At 36.9% G+C, this 25,783-nt stretch overlaps 1 long non-coding RNA gene across 1 annotated transcript in view; it reads right to left on the reverse strand.

The window, feature by feature from the left end:
• Positions 1 to 6,358: 6,358 nt before the first annotated feature.
• The window catches only part of LOC306642480, a 53,104-nt gene continuing 33,679 nt past the window's right edge, over positions 6,359 to 25,783 (reverse strand). Inside the window, exon 3 of the long non-coding RNA XR_013758542.1 lies at positions 6,359 to 6,435. This is a non-coding gene — a long non-coding RNA (uncharacterized lncRNA). The remainder of the gene's footprint in view (positions 6,436 to 25,783) is intronic.

The following is a 25,783-nucleotide window of genomic DNA, read 5'->3' on the forward strand; positions in this document are numbered from 1 at the left end:
AAAGTAATTATTGAGTAAAGGGGAATGAGATTGATCAAATTATATTCCATGAATATATGAATATGGCATATGAATCCCACTAGCATGTATAATAATAATGCAAGAATAAAATAAATTAAAAAAAAAAAAAACCTTATTGAGTGTATATCATGGGCCCAAGCTGGTGCTAGATGCTATAGTGTGGATAAAAGAGAGAAAAATCCAGAAGATTTGGAATCTGTCTCCAGGGAATTAGAAGTCCAGTTTGAAGTATAAGGTGCTGATCACAAGTGCAGTGTCTTGAACAGGGCAGCTTCTCTAAGGTGGTGTTGAATAACCCATTGGGTAAAAAGAAAAGAAGCAAGAGAGAGCACAATTATATAAACGATAAAGAAGGTCAGAAGCAGTTTATTTATTGACAAATTATTTACACTATCCCTATTCCTTCTTTCATGTGTTTCCTAGTATTGGTTCTCTTTGGTTATATGAACCTTGAGGTGAGTAAAATCTCATGTACTTTCTTCTTCCCTCCCGTGGCACAACCCAGCTGAGGTTGCTCTGACTATAAGAAACAGATAAGTACAATTAGTTTGTGCCTCACGTCTAGTTATCACTCAGCCAAGCTGGTTGCTGAAGCCTTACGTTTTCACGTAACACTCCTGCACATATCTCCTTTTTTAATTATTTCTACAGGTTTTAATTTGTAAACTGTCATGTGAGATCTCGGGTTGCATTTTGCCAGAATAACTGATATGATTGCAAAAGCAAATTATAGCTAGACCTGAAGCTTTTTTTCAGACAAAAAATTATTACATATTTCTAGTGTTAGGGGGGAAAACCTCTCTAGAACAAGCTTCTAAGCAAACACAACAATTCTGGTCTCCTGAAAATTGATATATTCAATTAAATGCTCACAATCTGGTTAGCTTTCAATAAATACCATTTAAAACCAAAAGCTTCACTGTTACAAGCATGACGCTAGGTAATGAAGCTTGTATCATTGTTGCTCTCAAGATTTTCACCCAGTAATATGCAGCTTCAAAACTCTTATCTTTGAGCTCAGAAAGCAATTTGACTCACATTAGAGTTCTTTTGCAATAAATATCATTTTTTTAACTAGATACTCCTTCTAGTAAAACCTTTTAATTAAGATTCCACTGAATTGAGAAGAGGTGGGACAAAAATTTGATTTAAAATTTTTAAAACCCCTTTTTGCACAGAGCATAACATCATAAGGAAAGTTATGCTAGGAAGCAAACAGTTTTAAGAAATGTTGACTATTACTGAGCTCTGAAAACTCAGTCACGAATGTACATGTAGTTAGAATTACTATAATAACTACATATTTTATGTACTCACACATATAGTTTTATGTTTATATATGTATATGCCTATGTATATATATGTAAATATATCTGTTTGTACATATGTGTATGGTTGCTAGTTGTAAATTACTTCTAGCTAATCAATATCATGTGCACTAAATAATACTAATGATCTCTATGTCAGAAAGATTAAGGTCCAGTTATCATAAGTACTTGAAAGTAATATAATTGAATCAAACTGCCCACGAGTCTGACTTCATTAATTCACAATGTCTCACCCTCTAACTAGAATGAATTGATGTTTTTGTTCTAGTGTATTTAATCAAATACTGAAGAAGCAAGAAGGAGGATAGGGTGGAGAAGGCAAATGAAATGCCGGCAACTTTTACTTAATATTTTAAGTGTGAAGTCACAGCTGTCAATTCTCATTGACATTTTCCCATACTCTGCTTAATTAGTGTCTTTATTGCCATAAACGGAGTCTGTTTCTGCTTGCTAAGTAAAAACTAGGAGAGAAAGTCATTTAATCTGAAATTTTTCTTCTTCCCCAAGAGATGTTAACCAGCAAGTTTAGCTAAGCCTCTTTTCTCTTCGTGATCTGATAATCATTTAAGCACATACATGCAAACTCTAGGTCAGGTATTATAAAAGATCCTGAGATTCACATAGTGGAATGGGCTGACACCAAAGAGGCACCATTGGGAGTTTCAAGCAGGTCCAAGGATCTATGTTGCTGTTATTTTAACCAGGTATCTCTGGCTACTACACTGGGAAGAAGGCACTGAAGTGTAGGAGCTCATGACACAGGTAACAGTTTTAATGATCCACAAGAAAACTGATGGACTGAACCAAGAGAAGGAATTAAGTATGATAGAGAGGAAACACATGAGTTGTGACTTGATGTTTTGTGGGCATGAGATTTGGGCATTTATTTGTGATGTTTCTAAGTGTTCTAGCTTGAGACACTGCGTAGACATCAATGCTGTACTCAAGAGGAAGGAAGAAGTTCCTGCACTATCATATCGGAAAGACCAAAAGAGTTACTGTCTAACCTCTCTGCCCTAAAAAGATTGCAGTGGAACCTAGAGGCAAGTTCAAGTACAGATTTCAATCATTGAGTACTTATTATTTGCTAGTGACTACATTATGTAATTACTTATTAAGCAACAGTGACCAGCAAATGTAGACATTTAATTAGGTACTAAATTATATGGTGAAAACTAAAAGAATTATAGAAATTTGCTGGAGGGATGCCAGAAGCAGGAAGAAACTCATGCAAGAGCTGAGATTGGAGTTAGCGCTTGATATGCCTAGAAGTGAAGAGCAGCCTCCTGGGGAAGGAGATGGCCCAAGAGGAAAGGAAGCAGGTGCCAGAGGACACAGCAGAACTTCAGAACAAGGCAGGCCAGGCATGGATTCAGTTTTGTACTCTCCAGGTGCTCCTCTCCTGGTGCCTCTTAAGGACAGCAACTGTTAATGAAAATGGGAGAGCGTTGTCCTTAGTGTGGTTGTTGCTTAGAATATGCTAATAGACTGAAGCAACCACAGGTAGTCCTTTTGAAGACAAGATTGTTAAGTCATGAACACAGAGAAGAAAAAAAGTAGGAGCTTATATTATTATGATATATGCATATTTCAATACATATATTTCAATCGGAAGATGTAAAAGAAGTATCTAAATGAGAGCGAGAAAGGTGGGACAGACACGTGCAGATCATGAGGCAATCTACTATTTAAGGAACAGACTGGTTGTCTTAATGAATCAGATTATTTCTCATTGTTTCTACTCTTCATCTGCCCTGTATTATCTATGGCTCAAATCATATTCAATGACCAGAGTTGAGCAAATGCCTATTGAACTAAATTTTACCAGTTTAAAAAACACTGAAAAAAAAGCAAGAAAGGTAATGGACTAGAAATATACTAAAATAAAATTAATTGAAAATCATAATTCATGGATATATTATTTTTTAAACACTGAATTCTACAGTTCTGTTAAATGCTCACAGAGCCACAGTTTGCTTCTTTTTTTCAAAAATATATTTTAGCTGTCGACGAAACTTTATTTTATTTATTTATTTTTATGTGGTGCTGAGAATCAAACCCAGTGCTTCACACGTGCTAGGCAAGTGCTCTACCACTGAGCTACAACCCCAGCTCAGTTTGTTTCTTTTTTCATCTATGCTTCTCTGCTTATACCAACAGTACTAGAAAAGCCTCAGAAAAGTGCATTTTGTGAGTTTCCAATGACTTACTTGCTCACTCATCTCATTATCTGGCAGGCCGTTTGTCTTTCTTTTTTTCTTCCATCTAACAAATGTAAAACCTCCAGGGTTTTCTATACATATCCTTTTTGAAAAGGTTTGTTTCTGTTTGTATGTGGGTGTGTGTTTCTCTAAAATATAGCCAGAACCCATTAGAATATGCTGTCAGAGTCAGTGGTAGGATTTTGTGTCATTTCCCTTTCGGCTTGAAAAATAGCATTTTGAAAAAAATATTTTTCATACAGGACATTTTTCTCCCTATTCACTTTGATAGCACCACCTGCTTCGGGAAATATATATTTTCCACAAACCACTCAAATGAACTAATCCATTTTCACTATGTGTCCTTTTTGGCAAAATATCTACAGAATTTGCTTTCATAAAGATAAATTCTGTTGCTTTGCTTCTGTCTTTTTTCCCCCCTCTCTCTTTATGAAAGGAAAATGATTCCTTGTTTTCTTCCTGTTGGGGAAATATATACAGAAATGAGATTCTATAAACAATTAAAGCCAATGAGTGAAACTCTGATTTTGGACAAATTTATTTTAATCTCTCTCTTTCTCATTTTTCTCAATTGCAAAATGAGAATGTTGGAATCAAATGCCCCTCAAGCTTTATTTGCTAAAGATTATGTGATTTTTTTTTTTTGCCTATGATATTTTACCTGAAATCAGAAGTAGATGTAATGTGAGTCTTCTGGTATGATCAAATATCACTCTTATTTGTTCAATTAGTGCTACTGTCACCTTTGGAGCTAATTCTTTCATGGGTTCCTATCTTTGGACTCACACGTGTCCTAATAAAGGATAAGAAACCAAGAGAAGGAAACTAGAAGAGGGCTCCAGGAAACTGTTTCTCATAGGATACTGGAAAAGTCCTCTTTGATGGGTATATGCAGAGTAGATTCTCAGTATCTTGTTCCTGGGTTTGCAGAACTGAAGGCTTGATCAGAATTATCCTAGGCAAAGGGACAAGATGTAAAAAAAAAAAAAAAAAACCTGCATCTCATTATGAACCTAGAGCTAGTGCTACTGAGCTTTGAGTTCTGGGTTTAAGAAAAGGGGAAATATCTGTTACCTTATTGAGATTTGGGGGGATTAGTATCATTGAAACTACTATTCTGGATACACACACACACACACACACACACACACACACACACACGGTACATACTTACATATATACATATATATACTTTTGTATAAATAAAAATTTATACATGTATGTAAATTCTAATGCATTACATCTGTTGACATAGATAGCTAGATAACATATATGGTACAGAGCAGAAAGATCTAGACCAATGCAGACTGAGCACATGATAGTAGACTTGACAGATCATTTTCAGAATTATCTTTGATGCAGACACCACCACCTCACAGACATTTGAATAATTTTAATTCTGGAATCTCAACAAATGCTTTGAACTGTCATGGGGACCCTTTGAATGCAACATTACCCAAGTATTTTACTCAGTGATGACATCATCAGTGCTGTCTGGGATGGCATTGCAGCTTTTTAGGGAGAGTGGTGGAACACAAAGATGAGGGGAAGAGGAGAGAGAAAAGAATGTTTACTAATTAGTTACTTTGTGATCTGCCATTTGTACATAACACTTCCTCAGGAGTTGGGTATCATTAGGAAAGCCTCTTCTGCAATGAAGAGCTATGAAGTCTAACAGACTGTCAAGGTTACATGCAGCTACCTAATGTTGGACTCAGGATTTAAACACATGCAGTTTGACCACAAAACTTGAGGTTTTAACTGCTCCTCTAAGCAGCTTCTTTTCCCTGTTTCCTAAGCCAAATTCAGTGCAAGGGAGATTGACTCCCAATCAGGATTTTAAAGCTAATTTCGACATGGGTACCATTAATCCCTCCACTGGACAACTTCATGCCCACTCGTTCATTCAATGTTGTTGGCAGCCATTGAAGCAGGACTCAGCTGCAGTGCACACAGCTGTTAGGTGATGGGCATCTGTTTGGTTTGCCGACTGGTGTATTCAGGCTTGGGCTCTAATTCTCTTGCTACAGTGAACCACTTTGAAGACACTGGGGGAGTCATCTCATCTCTCTCAAGTTTAATCTTCTTGTTTGTGGAGCATGGAAGTAATCCATGCCAATTGTTTTTCATTTCATTTTATTTTGAGACAAGATGTCACTAAATTACTTAGAATCTCACTAAGTGGCTGATGCTGGCCTCCAACTTGTGATTTTCCTACCCTAGCCTCCCAAGTCACAGGCACTACAGGCATGTACCACAGCATCCAGCTGTCAAGTGTTCATAAACGAGATACTGTAAATATTTAAAAAAGAGTAGACATAATTCAGGATATCAGTTGCCATGGATTATGATCACTGTTTTATCAATGAGATAACAAGTGACCAGAGGGATAACTAAGTGATTATGATGAACAAAGCTGATTCAAAGCATAAGGGAAATAATAAAAGATGGTGAAGTTTTATGAAGACCAATTCCTTTGAACTTGTAGTACAGTGCCTTGCTACCACATCATGCTACTCCCAAAGCCTGTTTTATTCCTGTGTAAGAAATAAAAATAAGAAATAAGAAAATTGGCAAACCTATGTACGCACCAACTACTATCAGTCAACTCACTTCTTAAACTATTTAACAAATGTTAGGAAATGTGATCCCGTGTCTAAGAGCAGCGCTATTTTAATGGCTGGATGTTGGAAGCCTGTCACTCTGCCAACCAGAACTTTGCCTGATCCATTTTCCTGCTGCTCACACTCTTGTATGTAGTGTTTAGCTGGGACTGAGACTAGTTGTGTTCTGAGATGAAGAAGCCACTTTCGCTTGCTGTTGTTGCATGTCCCTCTAAGTGGGATTTTCCCCAGAGCTTTTCCCTTAAAGAAAAGCAGAACAGAAGGCCGGTTTTAAAAGTGACTGCTGCATGGAGATTCACAGCCCCTGGGGAAAGGTCTCACCACAGGCTATTATTAGAACTGAGCTGTGAGTTTGCAAATGAAAAGTGAGACTCCACTTGCACGTGCATGCTGACTGTAGGTGCCCAGGTGCCAAGCAGTGGAAGGTCTCGCAGACACCTCTTCAGACAGCATCTGTCTCCCTCTGTTTGCTGGGAAGGTGTGTGGTCACACTCCTCTCTCTGCTGAGCTGGAGAGAGAGAGAGAGAGATCATCCCAGAGCCGGGGGCTGCTATGGAGCTATAGTCAGACAGGAGCAGGAATGCCTCTCAGTGAATTTCCACTGAGATATAGCAGAACAGTGAGGTGGAAGACCCCAGAGGGGGATGACATTACAACACGGTTCTTGTCGGGATGACTGTGGCAAATGACTGAGCCCCTAGTCTGTTGCTTCTTCTGGAAAATGAACAAAGTGAACCTAGAATTCTAAGTTCCTCTCTGAGGTGAAAATTATAAATTCATATATCACCTTATATATCAGAGTCTTTAAAGCTGCATAGAGACTAATGTCTTCAAGTAGTGCCATGGAGACCTCTTAATAGGATACTTAGGGACACATTGCATCTCTTTATCTTGACACACATATCATTTTAGTGAAGGTAAAAGTATGAAATTTAGGATTCAGAGACATCTTAGTCCACATTTTAGCAGTTGGATATACCCTGCCTGTCAATAAAGTCCATCCTTCCACAGACCCTGCCCCATATTGCTGTGGATCCTATTCACAGCAATTGGACACTGGATTCCTTCAACCACAGGCTGAAAACTGTCTCCCTGATCTTCAGATCTCACTACAGTCACTTCTAACCATGATCATATTAATAGTCTTTCCTTTGCTAATTTAACTTATATAGGCAAATTAGTGTATTAGTGCTTCCTAGATAAAAATGTTAGTTACTACAACTCCAAATGGCAATGATAATAGGAAAAATAATTTACATTTGTATAATACTCTAAGAATGTATTAAACTCTGTTTGAATCTCATCTCCACTACATACTAACTGTGTGGCCCATAGATAAGTTATTTAACCTCTCTGGATTTCAGTCAGTTTCCTTTTCTATAAAATTCTGATCATGAAAATATGAAATTCAAAGGAGATTTTCCAGTGCATGTGCACATGCACACTCGCACACACACACCATCAGTGCATCTTTATTCTTTTTATTTCATTTCTACACTTGTGAGCACTAATGCTTTCCAAGGAGATATCTAAGAGATACAGAACTCTGTAATCACAAATGTGAAGCACAAATTAAACCACAAGCTATGTCAGAATCACTAATAATGTCTAATTATTAACAACACTGATACTGATACAAATATTTGGCCTAAAAGGGGAAGTTTTATGTTCTAAGCACTATGAAGTGTGAAAGAATCTGCAAGAAAATAGAAAATAAACAAAATAGTTATCAATATTTTTATTAACTGATTAAATCAATCAATAGCCAAAGAAGCATCCATGCACCAAAAACCAAGTACACAAGAAAGGACAAGTTGTGACCTTATGCAAAGCAGACTAGATAAGGATCAATCTTAGCTCAGAGTTCAAATGGGCTGCTCAGAAACCACTTGGTCCAGTGTCCAGTTCATGAGGCCTCCATTGGCCCCATCTGCAAGTCTACTTGTTATGGAAGCAGGGGAGAACCATACTTTCCCCTCTCTTCTGTTGCTGCACTAAAATAGGAAGTTACATCCCCAAACTAGTTGTATTCAATACCAATGAGTATAAGATAAAATTATGCAGTGTTGTAATGTATATTAGACTTGTATTCAGATGCATGTTGTCCTTAAAAATGGTCAATTGGGAGGACATGCCCTGGACTCCAGAGATGATATCAACCTCAAAATAAGTTCAACTCTTCTCTGAAAAGGGATTTAGAACCATATTATGTTCCCAAAACTAAATCCATCCTACTGTTTGAGGGTTTATTAACATATATTATATAATAACAATTGTGGCACATTTTTCTAGAATAAAGTTTTCCAAATATTTTGCACTGAAAGCAGAGAACTTTCCACAGCAATTTTCTTAATATTTTCACTAGTAAGAGGAAATAAATATCTACTATTGATGAAAGAGATATGAGTCTCACCTTCTACTATAATAAAAGAATTAGGTAGTTTCTATCAGAGCAAGTACAATATAGATTTCCTATGAGAAGAATTGTACATTGTGTATCACAAATAAAACCGATTATATTGTAAACCATAAACAGCTAACTTAATGAATACTTTTCAGATGGATGGTTGATAAAACCTAGTTCCTTTAAATTCATGATTGTCATCCCTAAATACACTGCTGGAGACAACCCAATTCTGATTTAATGGGTCTTGGGTATGGCAAGACTCATTATAGATATCCATATTTTTTAGTTTTCTGGTGATTTTAATATGCATCTAGGGTAGAGAATGCCTAGTCTAAGTTTCCATAGAAGTTTAATTTTTGATGTCTTGGTCCTTTAAATGACTTTTCTCTGAATCTCTCAAACTCCTCAATGGCTTTTAAAAAATGTAGAGACAAAAATGATAGCAGCCATTCATCATTATTTGAAACATGAAGGCAGAAAGATAGGCTGCAGTCTTTTTGCACCTCTAAACCGTTCTCAAAATAAGTATTCAATAAATACTTTTAAGATAAGTGAATTTGTTGAATAAACATGGTAAGTAAATAAGGGTCAAAGAAGACAGAAGTAACATAGCAACTTATATTAATTGGGGAGAAAAAAAACTCCACAAACAAGAAAAAAACCAAACACAAAGCAAAAAATACAAGTTCACATGCTCTAGAAGTCTGCTTGTGGAAATACTTATTATATTGACAGTCACTTTGGCATTGCCTTGGCATGTGTTCTCCAAGTCTTGGTTTTTAGTTTTTCCACATGGATTTAGCTCATCTACAGTGAACTGCACTGATAGAAAACAAGTCTCTATTATATGTTGGGACCAAAACCAAGAGGGCATCCCTGGTTCCCCATTATGAAGGCATTCCAATACACAGAAATTTCAGGAAAACTGAGCAGGTTTCTTAATGAAAACCTCAGTCTTTATAATATTAGCATTTTCCTAGTGCATTCCAGGATTAGAGAAAGTAGAGAAACTCCTTGGGTAATTCTAACAACTCAGACAACTGCCAAATTACATCTGATAGTGTCTTACATTAAGTATTTTCTTTCCATGATCAATTTCTTTATTTTAAAAGAATAGAAAGAAAATGCATTTTGTGAGAACAAAGAGAGTTTAGTTTTTTCACAGACTAAAAATTTAAAATAATATTAAGTATATATTTGTCTAATTAATATCATTTTCCAGCATATTGAAAGTACTCTATTGTCTAAATTAATTTTGATAAGCAGGACACCCAGACCTTTGATTAGATTTTGGAATTCTTCATAGGTACAACCAAGGGCTAATATTGAGTCAGTATGGGTAGGTATGGCTTTGTTGAATGTTTATGGCCATCATCCTTTCTAAATGGTTGAGCAACCTTCTGAGTATCAGGTACTTTCAATATCCCTCCTGGTTAAGCAAATCATCAAGTATTTATGGAGCATCACCATGTGGAACACACTGGGAGAGTCATAGATGTAAAAACAAAGTAGTTTAAGGCTGACAGCTAACTTTAAAGAAATTACTAATCAGAAGTGGGCACTGGTTATAAACATGTGCTCTCATGCTTATTCACTTGTGTGTACACACATAATGCAGTGAAAGACATGAGGTAGCAGATGTATTGGCTAAATGAATCCGAAAGCAAAGTCAGTAAAATGTTACTGTTTTCTAAAAGTGCTTTCAGAGATCCTGCTAAATGCAAGTTACTAGGGACAAGATTTAGGGACAACTGGATGGTGAGACAGAGTCCCCCTTATCACAAAGCTTAGTGTATGACAGAGGACTATGCAAAATGATCACAGGCCAAGTGCCAAGAGCAGGAGAACAGTTGGGTGAATGACAGAAGACAGGCAGGTCTTGAACCAGTGGGGATTATACCAAAGTACGCTATGCAAAAACACTTCCAGGCAAGGAACAGCTTAAATCAATGAGTCAAAATAAGAAACTCTTTTAAAGACTTCTTGGAGAAAGTTGCTCCTTTGAACCAGGATCTGGTTTGGATCAGGTAGGGGAAGATAAGCAGAGTGCTGAGGGTTCTAGAAATTATGCTGAGTTTGGACTTGCAAAGGGAACCCTCTAGAAGATAGAAAAGTGAAAGAAACAGGGCCAGACTTGAGATCAAAGGCTGTTTCTGAAAGCTTGGGCAAAAGTTAGTTTTAGCATCTTTTTTCACTAGAATAGAGTCCTAGAACTCTTCACAGAATGATCACTGACGTCGGCATGATGAGCTCCAGATGGCAAAAGTGGAGAGATAGCAATAACTGCTGTGAGACTTTCAAGTCTGGTTTTAGGATATTTGGCACATCACTGAACGTGCTAACGTATAACTCAGGGTTTAAATTGTCATTTTCTATCCTTAATTTTTAAGGACAAAATGGGGGTCTACAGCAGGAGATTTTAGAAGTAATACGGGGAGCTGACAAAGACAGAGAACATTAGCCTGGCATGGATAACTTATGTATCACAAGTTACATATTTTAAGTAAATGTTCACTGGATCATTTAACTTGGCATTTATAACTGTGTCAAAAATAGAAACTTTGTTCAGCATGCAAGGTACAAGACTTATCATCTTCTACAGAGAGAGAGAGAGAGAGAGAAAGACCTCATACAGGCAGAAGCAGGAACGTGCCAAACTTCTTTGACATTGAGAAGGTTACAGACAAGGTTGACAATGTCAATGCATGCAGTATGATTTATCATGAGCTTCAGAAGGCCCTCAATAAAGTTCCACATGACAGCCGTCCATTGAAGGCAAGAGCTAAGGAGATGGGGTAGAGCATGGAAGTGAATAAAGAACTAGTTTAAAAGAGAGAGAGAGAGAAGTTAAGCAGAGCTGCAGCTCACAAGATGAGCTACATTGCCTTCCAGATAAGTTTGATAATGGCTAAGCTTTTTTTTTTATATAATTGTGTTAGTTTTTGGAGTTGAGAGCAGCATCTCAAAATGTTTATTGTGAGAGAATTGTGGAAACTGGAAGAACTAGGTGCTTAATAGCCTAGATAAGATTAATTTCAAGTTAAACTGCCCCTAGCCTGGTTATGTTTTTACAGATTGCTGCAGCATTTGATCAGGAAGGAGGCAGAAAATAAACACTCTCAGTGAACCAGCAACTTGGCTTTTTAAACAGTACAAACAGTGTCGATGGCTAAAGTGTAGCTAATGAACCTCAAGATAGGGGAGAATATATATGAGCCTAGGAAGTGGGATACTGAGTTCCATCTACCTGGAGGACTCAAGCATACCCCTTTACCTCTGGGACCAACTGTCAACCTATAAATGTGCAAGTTAGAGCAAATCAATTTTTGGCATCTTTTAATAAAAGCCTTGTAAAATATAATGATAATAATTTTGAGATAAAATGTTCTGTATTTAATGTGAGTGGCCAGGAGACTCTGGGATGTTTGGATAATATTATTTCACAGAGCAGAAAGAGATCTCAAGCTTCAAATCCACATAAAGAACACATAATAGAAATAATAATGAAAGAAATGCCAAGCATTTTCTGTAAATTAAAGTTGTTTTTACTAAATTATGGGCCATATTTTTTGGATGTGTGCTCTCAAAACAAATTAATACTGCTTGCAAGGAGAAAAAAAAAGGAGATGCAAGTGTCTCAAATATATTGGATACATAAAAGCTGGAGTATGCATAATCGTCTTGCAAGAGTTCTTAAATCTCTGTATATAAACTGTTTAAAAGTAAATTAAAATTATTCCTTAATGAAATACAAATCTGAAGTCACTTGAATAACTAATCATTTTATGACCCATGCAATGAATTTTTAATGCCTACTTCTACCTGATTATTTTAGATATGTCTGTGTTGTAAATTAAAAGCTACATAAATCATTAATGTGTTGATACAGATCAGTGAACTGCTTACACTATATGTGATTCCTTAGGACATACAATGTCTGATTCACCTACCTCCCTTTCAATTATATGGCAGCAGGGCTCTTTTCCTCTGTTTATTTTCTCCAAGGTCTTATTTGGTAGAGCTGCTTACCAAAGACTTTATCATCTTCCCAATGTAGCCCCAGGTTTCCAATCAAAGGAGGTTCACATTACAGAAAAGGACAGAGTCACAACCAGAAAGTGTAGACACAGACCACTTGGAAGGAATAGATTTGTTTACATTTAAAAATTTGTTTTCCCAAGAAACTTTAGCAATCAGATAATTTCTGCACTTTTCTTTGGTCTTTGTAACTCCTTTACCATCCTTTGAAAATGTCACGGCCTTTCTCCACCTTGAGGAACAGGACTTCTGTCTCCTCGTACCAGCTACAATTATTATCAGCCTAATAACTGTACATCATTTGGGGCCCATCTCAGGATCTGTATCTTCTATGATGCTGACCAAGTGCACCCATAATTAAAAGAAGTGCAATTCACAACATAGAATCTTCATTGGATCAAGTTTATAAAGTCTCTACAGTAACGAATGATTTAGGTACTACAGAGATATAAAGATGAGTAGGACATGGTTCCTCGAGGATCTTAAGAATATCAAAATAAACAAAAATAGTGAAAAATTAACAAATGACATGCGAGAACATGAAATGAAATGCTATCATGAAATGTTATCAAGGAGGAATTAATATGGACTTCCGAAGAAGAGTAAAAAATGCAAAAAGAAGAAAATGTCTCCTTAAAGCTCACAATCAACTGTAAGTCCGGTATATGGTATAAATCTAAACCCCATGGTCTTTTAAGTTAGAAAATACCAAGTTGAAATATAGGAAACTATCTCAGATAGCAAGGTTTACATTTTTCCCTAACCTCAAAGATCATTCATATCTCGTGCACAAAGGAGTAATTTGATCAACCCTGTGTAGAATGTGAAATGCACTGGGTTCCAGATCTGCAGAGATGAGATTGATTAGAGTTAGAGAGAAATCATCCATTGTTTTTATTCATCTACTGTCTATAAGGTTCCTATTAGGTGTCACCTTTTAGTCCCAATGCTGAATAGTATCAAAAATGGAATGTCCCTACATTAATTAAGCTTGCACCCAAGTGGATAGACACAAACAACATAAATGACTAACAATTCGTCCAGTGATGGTAAAGAGAAATAGAGGGTGAAGGGAAGACATTGTCCTGAGTATTTTACTTTAGCCAGACAGTCATGGAAGGTATTTCTAAAAATGCTGGAGTGGAGCAGACCCACACTGAAATAAGGAAGCAACTCAGGCAGGTACTTGGAAGATTTTGGTTCTTATTGAAGGCATATATGATGTCTCTCCCTGGTGTATTTTAATTCTTGTTAGATGGCATTGTAACCAGTGGGGCCTTGACTAGTATTTTTGTGGGGCTGAGCAGGGAGTGTCTCACATTGTAACTCACTCACTGTGGCTCATGTGATAGGAAACATTCTGGTAGGTTAAAAAAATATTACATTATGACTTCATGATCTTGAATTGAAAGAGGGGCTCCCCAGAACACCTCACATTCATCTGCTCTGAATTGTATAAGAAACTTCAGCTACTGTGTAAAGCTGCCAGCTACCTTTATTAAAGGAAACCCATGAAGAATTTGTTTCCAGCAAAGTGAAGAAAGGAATAATCTAATTAATAAACACTAAACAAGAGGAGGTATTTTTTCAGTGAAGAAACAAGAAAGGCAGGAAAGTAAACTAAAGGAAATTATAAAAAAAGTGAAGGTGGGAAAGAAGAGATGAAAGCAATATCTCATGAAAGGCGGTTATGAAAAATGTAATTCTTTTGAGAATACTAATGATAAACAATGTGAAGGAAGATGAAATGGAAGGAAAGCCATGGGGAGGCAGGGAAAGATTCCTGCTTCCAGGAATTGTATATACATGGTTAAAATAATTTGTATTGCTCATTTGATGTACAGAGACTAATGAAAGCATCAAAAAATCTTAGGAAGATTTACATTGCTGTGACCAAAAGAATTGATGTAAAAAATTAGAGGAGGAAAAGTTTATTTTGTGCTCATGGTTTCAGAGGTTCTGTTCGTGGTCCACTGACTTCATAGCTCTGGCCCCAAGATAAGGCCTATCAGGAAGAAAGGGTTGGGAGACAGAGGAAAATATTCCAGGATGTGACAGCCAGGAAGCAGAGAGAGAGAAAGAAGGGGCAGGGGAAGAGGGAGCTCTCCTCTTACCAGGGACAAAATTAAACCTAAAAGTCTTCCCCCAATGACCTACTTCCTCCAGTCGAACCAAACCTTCCTAAAGTCACTACACAGTTAATACTCTAATTAGATTGCATCTCTCATAACCTAATCATTTCACTTGTGAACATTTTTTCATTGTCTCATACATGAGCTTTTAGGGACACTAACATATCCAAATCATAACACTCTAGTGAAAGTATGTGGATACTTTCACTAGGGATATTGCAGTTCAAAATTAGTCAATAGAGCTATTTAGAACATAAGAAAAAGAAAAAAGAAAGTTCCCAACAAATTACTGCCAACAAATGGAATTTTGAATGGCCAAAGTGACTAGAGAGTAGGGAAGAAATTCCAAAAAGGTGGAGGCTACAGAGAGGGCACCAAAATCATTCCTATAAACTCTACCCAGTAATTTACTTCAATCCTCTCCTATATATGAGAAGGAAAAATTTTAGATGATTTGTCGGAGAGCAGTATCTGGACAGAATTAATCTGAGATCCATTACTAGGAGATAATCTTCTGAGTTTGAGTCAAGCAAAATTAGCTGTTATGAGAATGAACAAAAATTAATTCCTTCAGAAGAATGTAATAAAAAAGAAACAAATCTGTCTAATTAGTCATTTATAATATCTACTACAAAATAAAACAAAAACTAGACATAGACAAAAGAAAAAGCAATAAGTAGAAATCAATGACAAAATGACTTGAATGTTATAATTAGCAAAGAGTTTGAAGCTATTACAAATTTGTTAAAATCTTCTCAAAATATGATAATGATCAATTACAAGATAGGGAATATTAGCAGACAAATAAAAATTGTTTAAAAATTGATATTCTGGAAATGGAAAATATACTGTTTGAGTAAAATTCCACCAGCAAACTTAACAATTTACTGAAGAGAGCCTAAGAAAGAATCATTGATCTTTAGTACATGTCAACATAAATTATGCAGTCTGAAAATAGAAAAAACAAGATGATAAAAATAAAGATATCACAGTTTCAGTGACTATGGGACAAAATACATAGTCTAATACAGGAGTATTTGAAATTCTAGAAACAGGCGAGAGTGAAATGGGTCAATGACACTGCTGCCACCCTATTACAGAGGCTCTATTTTAGTCAGTTTTTGCACTGCCATGACTAAAAGGACCCAACCAGAAAAACTGTAGAGAAGGAAAAGTTTGAGGGCTCGCTGTTTTAGAGATCTCAATCCATAGACATCAGTCTCCATTGCTCAAGACTGAAGGTGAGGCAGGACATCATGGCAGAAGAGTGTGGCAGAGAGAAGCAGCTCACATCATGGGAATCAGGAAGCAGGGAGAGAGACTCCATTTGTAAGATACAAATATATACTCAAAGCCACACCCCAATTCCCACCTCCTCCAGCTGCACCCTACCACTTCAGTTACCACTCAGTTAATCCCTGTCAGGTTAAGATTCTCATTTTTCCTCTGAACCTCTTGTATTGTCTCACACATGAGCTTTTGGGGGACACCTGGGATCTAAAACATAACAGCCTCACAACTTCAAGGCCTACATTCCTGGCAAGTCTTGGAAGTGCCTGTTCCCCTGTCCTTCCTCTCTGCCATTCTCTATTCTGCCCAGACAAAAGCAATATACTGAGCACATACTAAAAATCACCCAAAACTCAACAATTATAAGAAAAAAAAGTCAGTAAGATTGATAAAAGATGCAGACACTTCTGAAAGAAAATACAGGAGTGGTTAAGAAGCATGTTAAAAAGTTCTTAATGTCATTATTGTGTGTTATAGAAATATAAAATTAAAATAGAATATAACAATAGTACCACTAAAATGGTTAAACAAGTTGACAACATTGAAAGGTGTTAAGGTTGTATTGTACAAAGAAGAGCTGTACTCTACTGTTTGTAGTGTAAAATTGTGCAAGAATGTTGCTAAAATTTTGGCAGTTTCAAATAAGGTAAGCATATATTTAATAAATAAATGAGAAATTCTACTCTGAAGTCTAAAATGCCAGGGTCAGTAAGCAGTGACATTTCAGTTATAATGAGCACACTCCACACCAGACTTGGGTTTCTAAATTCCATTCTCCATTAATTTTAGCCAGAACTATGTAGAAAAAAAAATTATTCAAAGGCTGGGGCAGGAAATATATAACATGAAGCTTGAATACTGTCTCTTACTGAATTGGAGTGTAAAGAATATTCAAAACACAATGAAGTTATTTTAAAATTTCACAGAAGAGAACTTGAAGAAAAGAAAAATAGCCAAATCTGGGAAAATACAAGTCAAGAGTCAAAATGTAAACTAACTGTGAATTCAATTAGAAATACACAGAAGTTCCTTATGGTACTATTGTGATTTTTCTGTATATTTAAAATTATATTCAAGTAATTGTTTTAGAAAGATAGGGTTGAAGCTTGATGAACATCATTCTATGTAAGAGAATTCAATTGAGGGGAAAAGTTGTTGGCAGGAGAGAACAGTTTTGTATGATTTGCAAAATTTTGTTAAATTATTTATTGTCTCATTCATTCTTTTACATTTTAAAATCATCTATAAAGTCTCAAGTTTTCTTTTTCACAACAGTGAAGACTTAAGAGGAATTTATCAATGCATAAGACAGCAATCCTTCATCCGTAAGTCATCCCTCTCCATCATAAACAAAGTGAACGGGCCTTCAAATAAAAGGACCCTGCATTCTGGTGGGAAAGAATATTAACAGGTAAACATCAACAATTTAAAGGGGAAATGTGTGGGATTATTCAGCAAAGGCTTAGCACTTATAACCAGTCAGACCTTGTGTTAGGTGCCAGTAGTTGAGTGATAAGTGAGGTTCCTGTCTAATGAGGCCAGGTGGAACCAAAACTTGCTCTTCTTCCTTTCTGCCTACCATTCCTGGCAATGTGTCTCTGTTCTCTTCTCCAAGGAAAAGAAAAGTTGGGCTGAGAGAATTCTGACTATGTGGCATCTCTCCTGGCTCTCCAAACTACCTGATTTTAGTGTGCCAGTCTGATTGGCAAGTCCTCAGTCTCATCAGACACACCAGGGATCCCTGGGCAGACAGGAAAAGCAGCCAGGTACCAATCTTTCGAAGTGTCTGACTGTGAGAACAGTTTTAATTAAAGTGAAAAGTTATATATCTTCCAAAGTAGATTCAAAGACCATTGCACAGAACAGAACAAGGAATGGAGGGTGTGGGTCAGACTTCTGGACAGAGGACAAGATCATCTCCTTTCAAAGAACAGTAGTGCTATCTTTCATGCCTTTTCTCTCCAGGGAGGAGCAGATCCAGACACATGGATGAATTTCTCTCCACCATTCCCTCACAGTCCTGTTTTCCTTTGGGAGGAAAGTACATGGTATTTGCAGGAAATGGTAGTCTCACAGTCCCACCTTGAGCCACTACACACACAGACACATACAGAGGTAGATCTTTCTGTACTCATATCTGTTTGTTTTGAGGTGAAGAATGAAGAAAGTTTGGTCTTTACCCCAGAACAGTTCCAATACCAATCTCATCAAAAGTTTAATATATACAATTTTGGGAATTCCCCAAAATGGGGTCAATATGTTTCTATTTTTCTGATGGAGGAGCCTATGCTTTGTGCTGATAGCAGGAATAGAATTTGGTGGTTGAGAGGTGAATTCTGGGGGTGAATACATGGCTTAAATTATAGTTCCACACTTGACCAGCGGGGTGTCCTTGGCTAGGTGACTTAATGCATACCTTGTTCAATATTCATAACTCTAAAATGGGAATAACAAATTTGCTTCAAATAGATTTGAAGAGTGTATGACTTAATATGTGGAAAATAATTAGAACAGTGCCTAACAAACAGGAATCTATAAATAAATGTTAGTTTTAATTATATTTTCATTTTATAAATGTCTCATAGGGACCCAAGACTAATAAATAGTTAAGAACCAGTGATGTGAACAGAAAGATAATTTATTCATTCCTCAAATGTGCCTCAAGTACCCAGTAGATGCAAGAATTGGGATTGAGAAAAAAAACCTGTACATTTCTTTTAAAGCAAATTTCTGTCTATCATTCCATTTTATTCCCCAAACTTCTGGGGATCCAATATCATTTAACCCATTTAAACGAAACAACTGTTACAGGGTAATGCTTTGACTTCCTTCCATTCCAACAACCAGTTAGTTATGGCAATGGCCTGGGGTTTGTTCTCCCTGCAAAAGATTAGTATGGTACTTCTCAACTCCCAAGATGACAAAGGAAAGACCTTCAAGCATTGTAGTTTAAGAAGAGAATGAAAAATTATTGATAAAATAGATCCTTCATCAAACACATTCTGATATCTATTATGGGATAACCTTTCTTAGAGGTGGAATTAGGAACGTCCCAGAAAGACATCTTTCTAGTTACCTCAGTGCAGTCAGGCCACACCTAAGTATGCACATACTTACAGGTGCAAGTGTGCACCCTCAAAAATAAATAAAGAGGATAAAATACAATTCAGTTATAGTTATATATAGTAAATATATAGTTATAGTTACAATTAGTAAGATTATTGAGGACAGTTTGCACAGAAGAATAAAAACATTTACTGCTGTTGTCTAGCCTGGAAAAGGCCTATTTAAACCCAGGCTGCCCCCTAGGGATACAGTTGGCAGATGAAACTGAGAACCAGGAGTTATGAAAGATACTATTTGATGGTGATATGTCATTCACTGCCAATCTACCTGAAGTCAAAAGTAAATATTAAATTGATATTGTCAGATATTCCATAATGAAGGGAAAGGAAGAGATGAAGGAGGAAGGAAGAGAACGAAAAGGGAAAATAAAAAGCAAATGGAGGAAGGAAAAAAAGAAAAGATGAAAAAGAAAGTGAGAGAGAAGTTGGGAGAGTGAAAGGAAGCAAGAAAACAAAATGGAGGGAATGGAGAACAAACAAACAAAATCAGAATCGCAGTCAATTAAACAAGCAAAATGAAACACACTGTGGGATGATTTTAGTGTGCTGTCTACTGTGCAAAATGAACAAGTCGTGATGTATATGGGTTGCTCAGGTTTCATTGTAAAAAAAGGAATGGGCTGGGAAGTCTAAGCAAATTTAGAAAGTTCTTGATATGAGCAAATACACAGGTTTTCTGTTTCTTTGCGGTAATAGTTGGATCTTTGGTTTGTTTCAGGAATATCATGAATTGTACCCCTTTTGTTCTGGGTAGGTCCACAGTGCTTCTCAAAGGCTCTGGTTCTAATCTGGTCAAGGAGCTCTGGTAGACCAAGATCCCCCGGGGCCCCTCTTTACCTCCATCTCCTTTACTATGCCCCACCCATTTTGCTGAGCACCTTGCCAGGCATGCAGGCCCTTGGAGCATACCCTAAGGAAGAGGGCCAAGTTTAAGAGGGGCTGGCCACATCATAGGAAAGAAGAGCCACAGCAGTGCCCACCAGCACTGAGGAGAGTCTGTCCTCCTAGGCTGCTCCAGTGGTGACCTTGAGACCTGGCATTTAATGTGTTTCTGCCTCAACATGTAACATTTGCCTGTTCCAAGGTGCTTACAGTGTTTCTACAATGCATGGATGGGATGATACAGAGTATCATCCCTGCTCCACAGAGTATCTCCCTGCTCCAAGAGGAAAGTGAGGTTTTTACTCACACTGGGAAATAAAGGTTGGCAGGTGTAGTCTACCTGTGGGATGCTGAACTCAGAAATACAGTGAAGACTTCAGATGGAGAGGAAAAGAGAAATCCTGGCCAGAAGGAAGAGCAACTGCCAGATTTGGCTATGATCTGGGGTCACTCTGCCCTCCAAGTATGATCTCCACCATTGTGAAGATAGGAGCCCAGGGGTCTCTCTTTGTACAGGTTTTGCGGGGAGTATGGAAAAGTGAGATTGTCTGTTTAATGAAATCACTCCAGTCAGACAGAATGGCAACTATCAAGAATACAAGCAACAATAAATATTGGTGAGGATATGGGGGAAAATTTCACTCATACATTGCTGATGGGACTACAAATTGGTGCAACCATTACAGATAACAGTATGGAGATCCATCAGAAAACTTGGAATAGAACCACCATTTGACCCAGCTATCCCACTCCTCAGTCTATACCAAAAGGACTTAAAATTGGCATACTACAGTAACGCAGTCACATCAATGTTTATAGCAGCCCAATTCACAATAGCCAAACTATGGAACCAAAGGAGGTGCTCTTCAGCAAATGAATGGATAAAGAAAATATGGTATATATACACAATAAAATATTACTCAGGCTTACAGAAGAATGAAATTACTGCATTTACAGGTAAATGGATAGAGCTGGAGAATATCATGCTGAAGGAAATATGCTAATCCCAAAGAACGAAAGTTTTCTCTGATAAGTGGATGCTAATTCACAAGAAAGTGGGGAGGGGAGGGAAAAATAGAGCTACTTTGGATTAGGTAGAGGGGAGTGAAGGAAGGGGAATGGGTAGAGGAGTAGGAAGGATAGTAGAATAAATCAGACATTCTTACCCTATGTATATATGACTGGTATGATTCTATATCATGTAAAACCAGAAGAATGAGAAGTTGTACTCCATTCATGTATGATATGTCAAATTGCATTCTACTCTCATGTATAAGCAATCAGAACAAATAGAAACTAAATAAATACATGTGTAGAAACAGTTAGCATGATGGATGCACAACCGTGACAAAAAAACACATGTGGTTCTTCTGAGAAGGTAGGCCTCACAGAATAGTCCCAGATTTAATATTTTTTTCTTGCCAATTGAAGGTATTCCCATGTCTTCATAAATTATGGTGCTGTACAGGTGTTTGCTTTCATAGGGGATCCTCGGCCAGTTCTATTGCATATAGTGTTTTCTTGAATAATTTTAATGCCTTGACCAACATGGCCCAGAAGCCCTCAAAATGGTCAAGCCATTCTGGAATACCACAAAAATAATACAATGATTTGTAGCAGTTGGAGGCCAATTATTCTCAGGCATCCTATATGAATAAGTAGACTATTCAATGGTATACATGGGAGAGGATATTTCTAAGATGAGATGAAAGAATTTCTTAAATGGGAGTATAGAAGTGTATTAGAATAGAGAGTTAAAGGGGAAGATATTGCTGTGTTATGTTGGCACCTCTTTCTTGTGGGCATTTGCAATGAGCCAGCCTGACCTTCTCTGCAGATATCCTCTATTGCTTTGAGAGCTGATACTGGAGACATAGGAAATTGTCTGCTGGGCCTGGTGGTTAGATACTAAATATGCTGCAGAACCACATTTGGGAATTACTAGAGAGTTCAGACTTCATTTTGGTGCTTGTCGATCTAATAATATAAAAAAACTTACAAGTAGGACTTCAGCTTTGGAAAATACTCTTGAACAACATATATCCTTTAAATTTGAACACATATCTTAATTCTCAGAATCAACAAAGTAAGATGACAGGATAGATAATTGTTTCCATTTATCATCTGAGAAATAGAATAATCCTACTATGTCATGGAAGAATAAGCATTATGGAGTCAGAGGGACATGGGATGAATCTCAGTGTTCCAGCAAAGAGCTATGTGAATTCCGTGGTTGCATATTTTCTAAGTCTGAAGTTTTCCCTACGTGCATAGTGAGGACATTTTCTGTCTGTCTTGCAATGTGACTTTGGATTTTAAATAAGATTGTGTGTTTGGAGGTGCCTAATGTTTTGGTCAACAAATATTAAGTGCTCAGGAAAGGCTAAATTCCCTTTACCTTGAGTTAACTACTGACCCAGAGCTCCCACACAGTTCTCCTTGTACTAAACTTCCTCTTTGCAGGCTACATAGACTCTTGTAAAATGTTTCTTCATGAAGGGCAGGGCTAGTAAAAGAAATAGTAATCCTAGCTTCTCAAAGTCCACTACATGTCCTGCACACTAAAGTGAAACAGAAAATGAGGGTAAATTTCCCACATTGTAGGCCCCAACATTCTAATGGGTGAAGAACAGTAGAATTCTGCTTTACTTGGATTCATTTGCATGTGCATACAGCTCAAAATAACTACTTAATATCTTTTATGTGTACCTGTGTATATACAGTTTATGCAAAATATTAAAAGCAAACTAGTTGCAGGTACACTGAAATTAGCAAAGTGATCTACGTTATTGGTATTACTGACAGAACATTATGAACTCTTCATTATAGATTTAAAGTCTCCAATTTTCTCATTTCCAGTCTTTTAAAATTCAAAATTGGATCATATTTTATGCTTACAGGGTGTTTTCTCAATAAATACAGCCTTGTGCTTCAGTTTCTTTTTCTGTGTCTGCACATCTGGTTGGTTATGTCTCCAATTAAATTGCATTCCAATTTGTCTTATAATAGTAATAATAATAAAACTTCTACAGATCAAATAAAATCTCCCCAAGGAGTTGTTTCTCTTATACCCTGGCTAGCATACAGCTCATTCTGAACAGTCAATAGTGATTTGGATCTACTCTATTTTAGACACAAGGACTAAAACCCAGTTTTGTTTTGTTAAGGAGGAGAAGAAAACTGGCAAAATGTAGCATTTCAAAGTTGTTATTTCTTTCTTTTATTCATTTATTCATTCATTGGAGAAGCACTACATTGCATCAAGTCTATTTTATTCTATTTGGCATAGGAGTTTTGACCTCAGAGAGATTTGATTTTTTTTTTTTTTTTTTTTTTTTTTAGTATGTAAAAACCAAACTTTTTGGTATGGAAGAACTTTGGTATGGTAATCAAGGCCTTCTATATCACTATAAATACTTTCCCTTTTAATCAGTCTTTGCTTTGGAAGTCATACATACCAAACCTTTCCATTTACTCTTACTTTTTTCTTTTAAAATCTTTGAAATAGTCAACTCTCAACAATTACCTGGGGCCAAACAGAGAGATACTGAGTTTTAGATCAGTAAGTGACCACAGAAATGATGCTGGCAAAACACTTGATCATGCTGTGGGTAAATACTACGTTTGTCTAGAAATAGATATGACTGGATATCTTGAACAGAAATCGTTCACAAAAAGCTCCTAAAAGGTTTCCAAAGATAGGAACTAGATCAGCAGAATAAATAACTAGCCTATAAAAGAGTAACAACACTGTGTTAATTTGGACCTGTCAGTCTTCATACAATTCTTTGAAAAGGAGAATAAATTTCCTTTATAAATTTTATTTTCTTACTTATATGAAGGTAGTGTAGCACATGATGTCTCATAAATAAGTTGCTTAAAATTGTCATAGTGAGTGAAGGTAGTGATCTAAATACAAACAACACTAAACGAAGTAACTTTTAAGGAAATTGTTAGAGGTTTAAAGCCAATATCATACTTTAATTGCACTGTTCATTTTAAGAGGAAATGGAAAGTTCATTTAGGCTTATTTTCATTTTGGTTTAGTTTGTTTTGCTAAGTACTGAGATATTTCAAGCCTCATACTTTGCTCATCTATAAACAGTAACTGTAAATCAAACCCAAGGCCTGGCACATGAGAGGTGAACACACTACCACTGAACTACATACTCAGTCTGACTCATTTTAATAGTATTTTAAGGATGATTTTATTGACTGGACGTGTCCTATTCTGGGTAAACTTGGGAGATTGATAGCTGATACACATTTTGTGGTTGAAATGTGCCACTAACATTTAGTGAATAGTGAATAGGGATTTGCTTTGCATTTTCTAGAGCAAGTCATTTACATTGTAAATCTATGAATGAGTGTGGCAATAAGGATGACTACCAATGATAGAAGTCTAAATCCTGTTTGTAGGACTCTGAGAGGGATTCTACTCAGGATTTGCCATTGATTATAATCAATGGTTGATTGCAATCAACTCAAGTGTGGCTATGGGTTCTAGAGATGAAACTAATATCAATTTCTACAAGGGTAGCTCCCAAACCATTGAGGAATTTGCCTATTTCGGAACTCTGACATCTGTTTGTGAAGAAGAGATAGTAAAACCATCATCTCTTAAAATTAAACTAATTTTAGAGTGTGTCTCATTCAGACCTTTTATTTCATAGATGGAGGAACAGAGACACAATTGAAATGACATTGCTCAAGTCAACTATGCATTCAATGCACCAGAGAAGCGGGTATAAAATTCCAAAATTTCAGGTTGAAAGGAGGGTTTTGAAGCAAAGTAGAATACAGACAGCAAGAAATGAGTAACAAAAGTACTCAGGTACCCTGTCAAATTACTTGGAAGATTAAAAAAAATATGCAAAATACAAACAAACACACAAACACACATACACACGCAAACTGCATAAGATCTGTGTTCTGAGACAATAGGATATTCACCGGAAAACATTTAGATGCACAGAATAGTTATAACAAACAATACAACATTTGATAATGATTAACATAATGCAATGACTAATCCAAGATAAGCCTGTGTGGTATGAAAAAAAGGAAGAGAGAAGGTCTAGGGTTATTTAAATAGAGTAGACAGCAAGTGTGTTTTAACTGGCTAAGACTAAGGAACAGACAGGAACTTAAGTGAGCGAGGATTTGCAAGGGACCTAGTAACGGGTATGCAGAAGGATTAAGGTGGGCAAGTACTTGTCGTGTGCAGTGAGTAAGAGAGGAATCAAGTTTGGTTTCAACAAGTTAAAACAAGATTTTATTCATGCAGTGCACACTCAACATTCCTAATAATAGCAAGTCACAAATACATTGAAGATTCACTCCCTTATTCACCTAGAGTCCAGTCCCCATGAATTTACTCAATGCAATGTCTCTTAGCCAAGAAGTCAGCCAGCAAGACCGAGGGGATTCTTCTCAGCCATAGCCTCTCTCAGCTCCTCAAAGTCTTTGGATGTCCTCGGGTATTCTGGAGGCTGGCTGGCAGTCATCGTCGTAGGATAGGTGATCAGTCATCTGGCCTCAGTGACAATGGTCAATCAGCAATAAGCGATAGTATGGACAGCAGCCAGGGCAGTCAAGAGACAGAGCGATGTGGAGTCCTCTGGTCATGGTGCTGCTAACAGTTTGCTCCAAAAGTCTAGGGGTTTAAGTAGTGATTTTCAGCCCCAGTCATGCTCTGTTTTTCATCGATAAAG

This window comes from Sciurus vulgaris (genome assembly GCF_902686455.1).
Source record: "Sciurus vulgaris genome assembly, chromosome: 13".
NCBI lineage: Eukaryota > Metazoa > Chordata > Mammalia > Rodentia > Sciuridae > Sciurus > Sciurus vulgaris.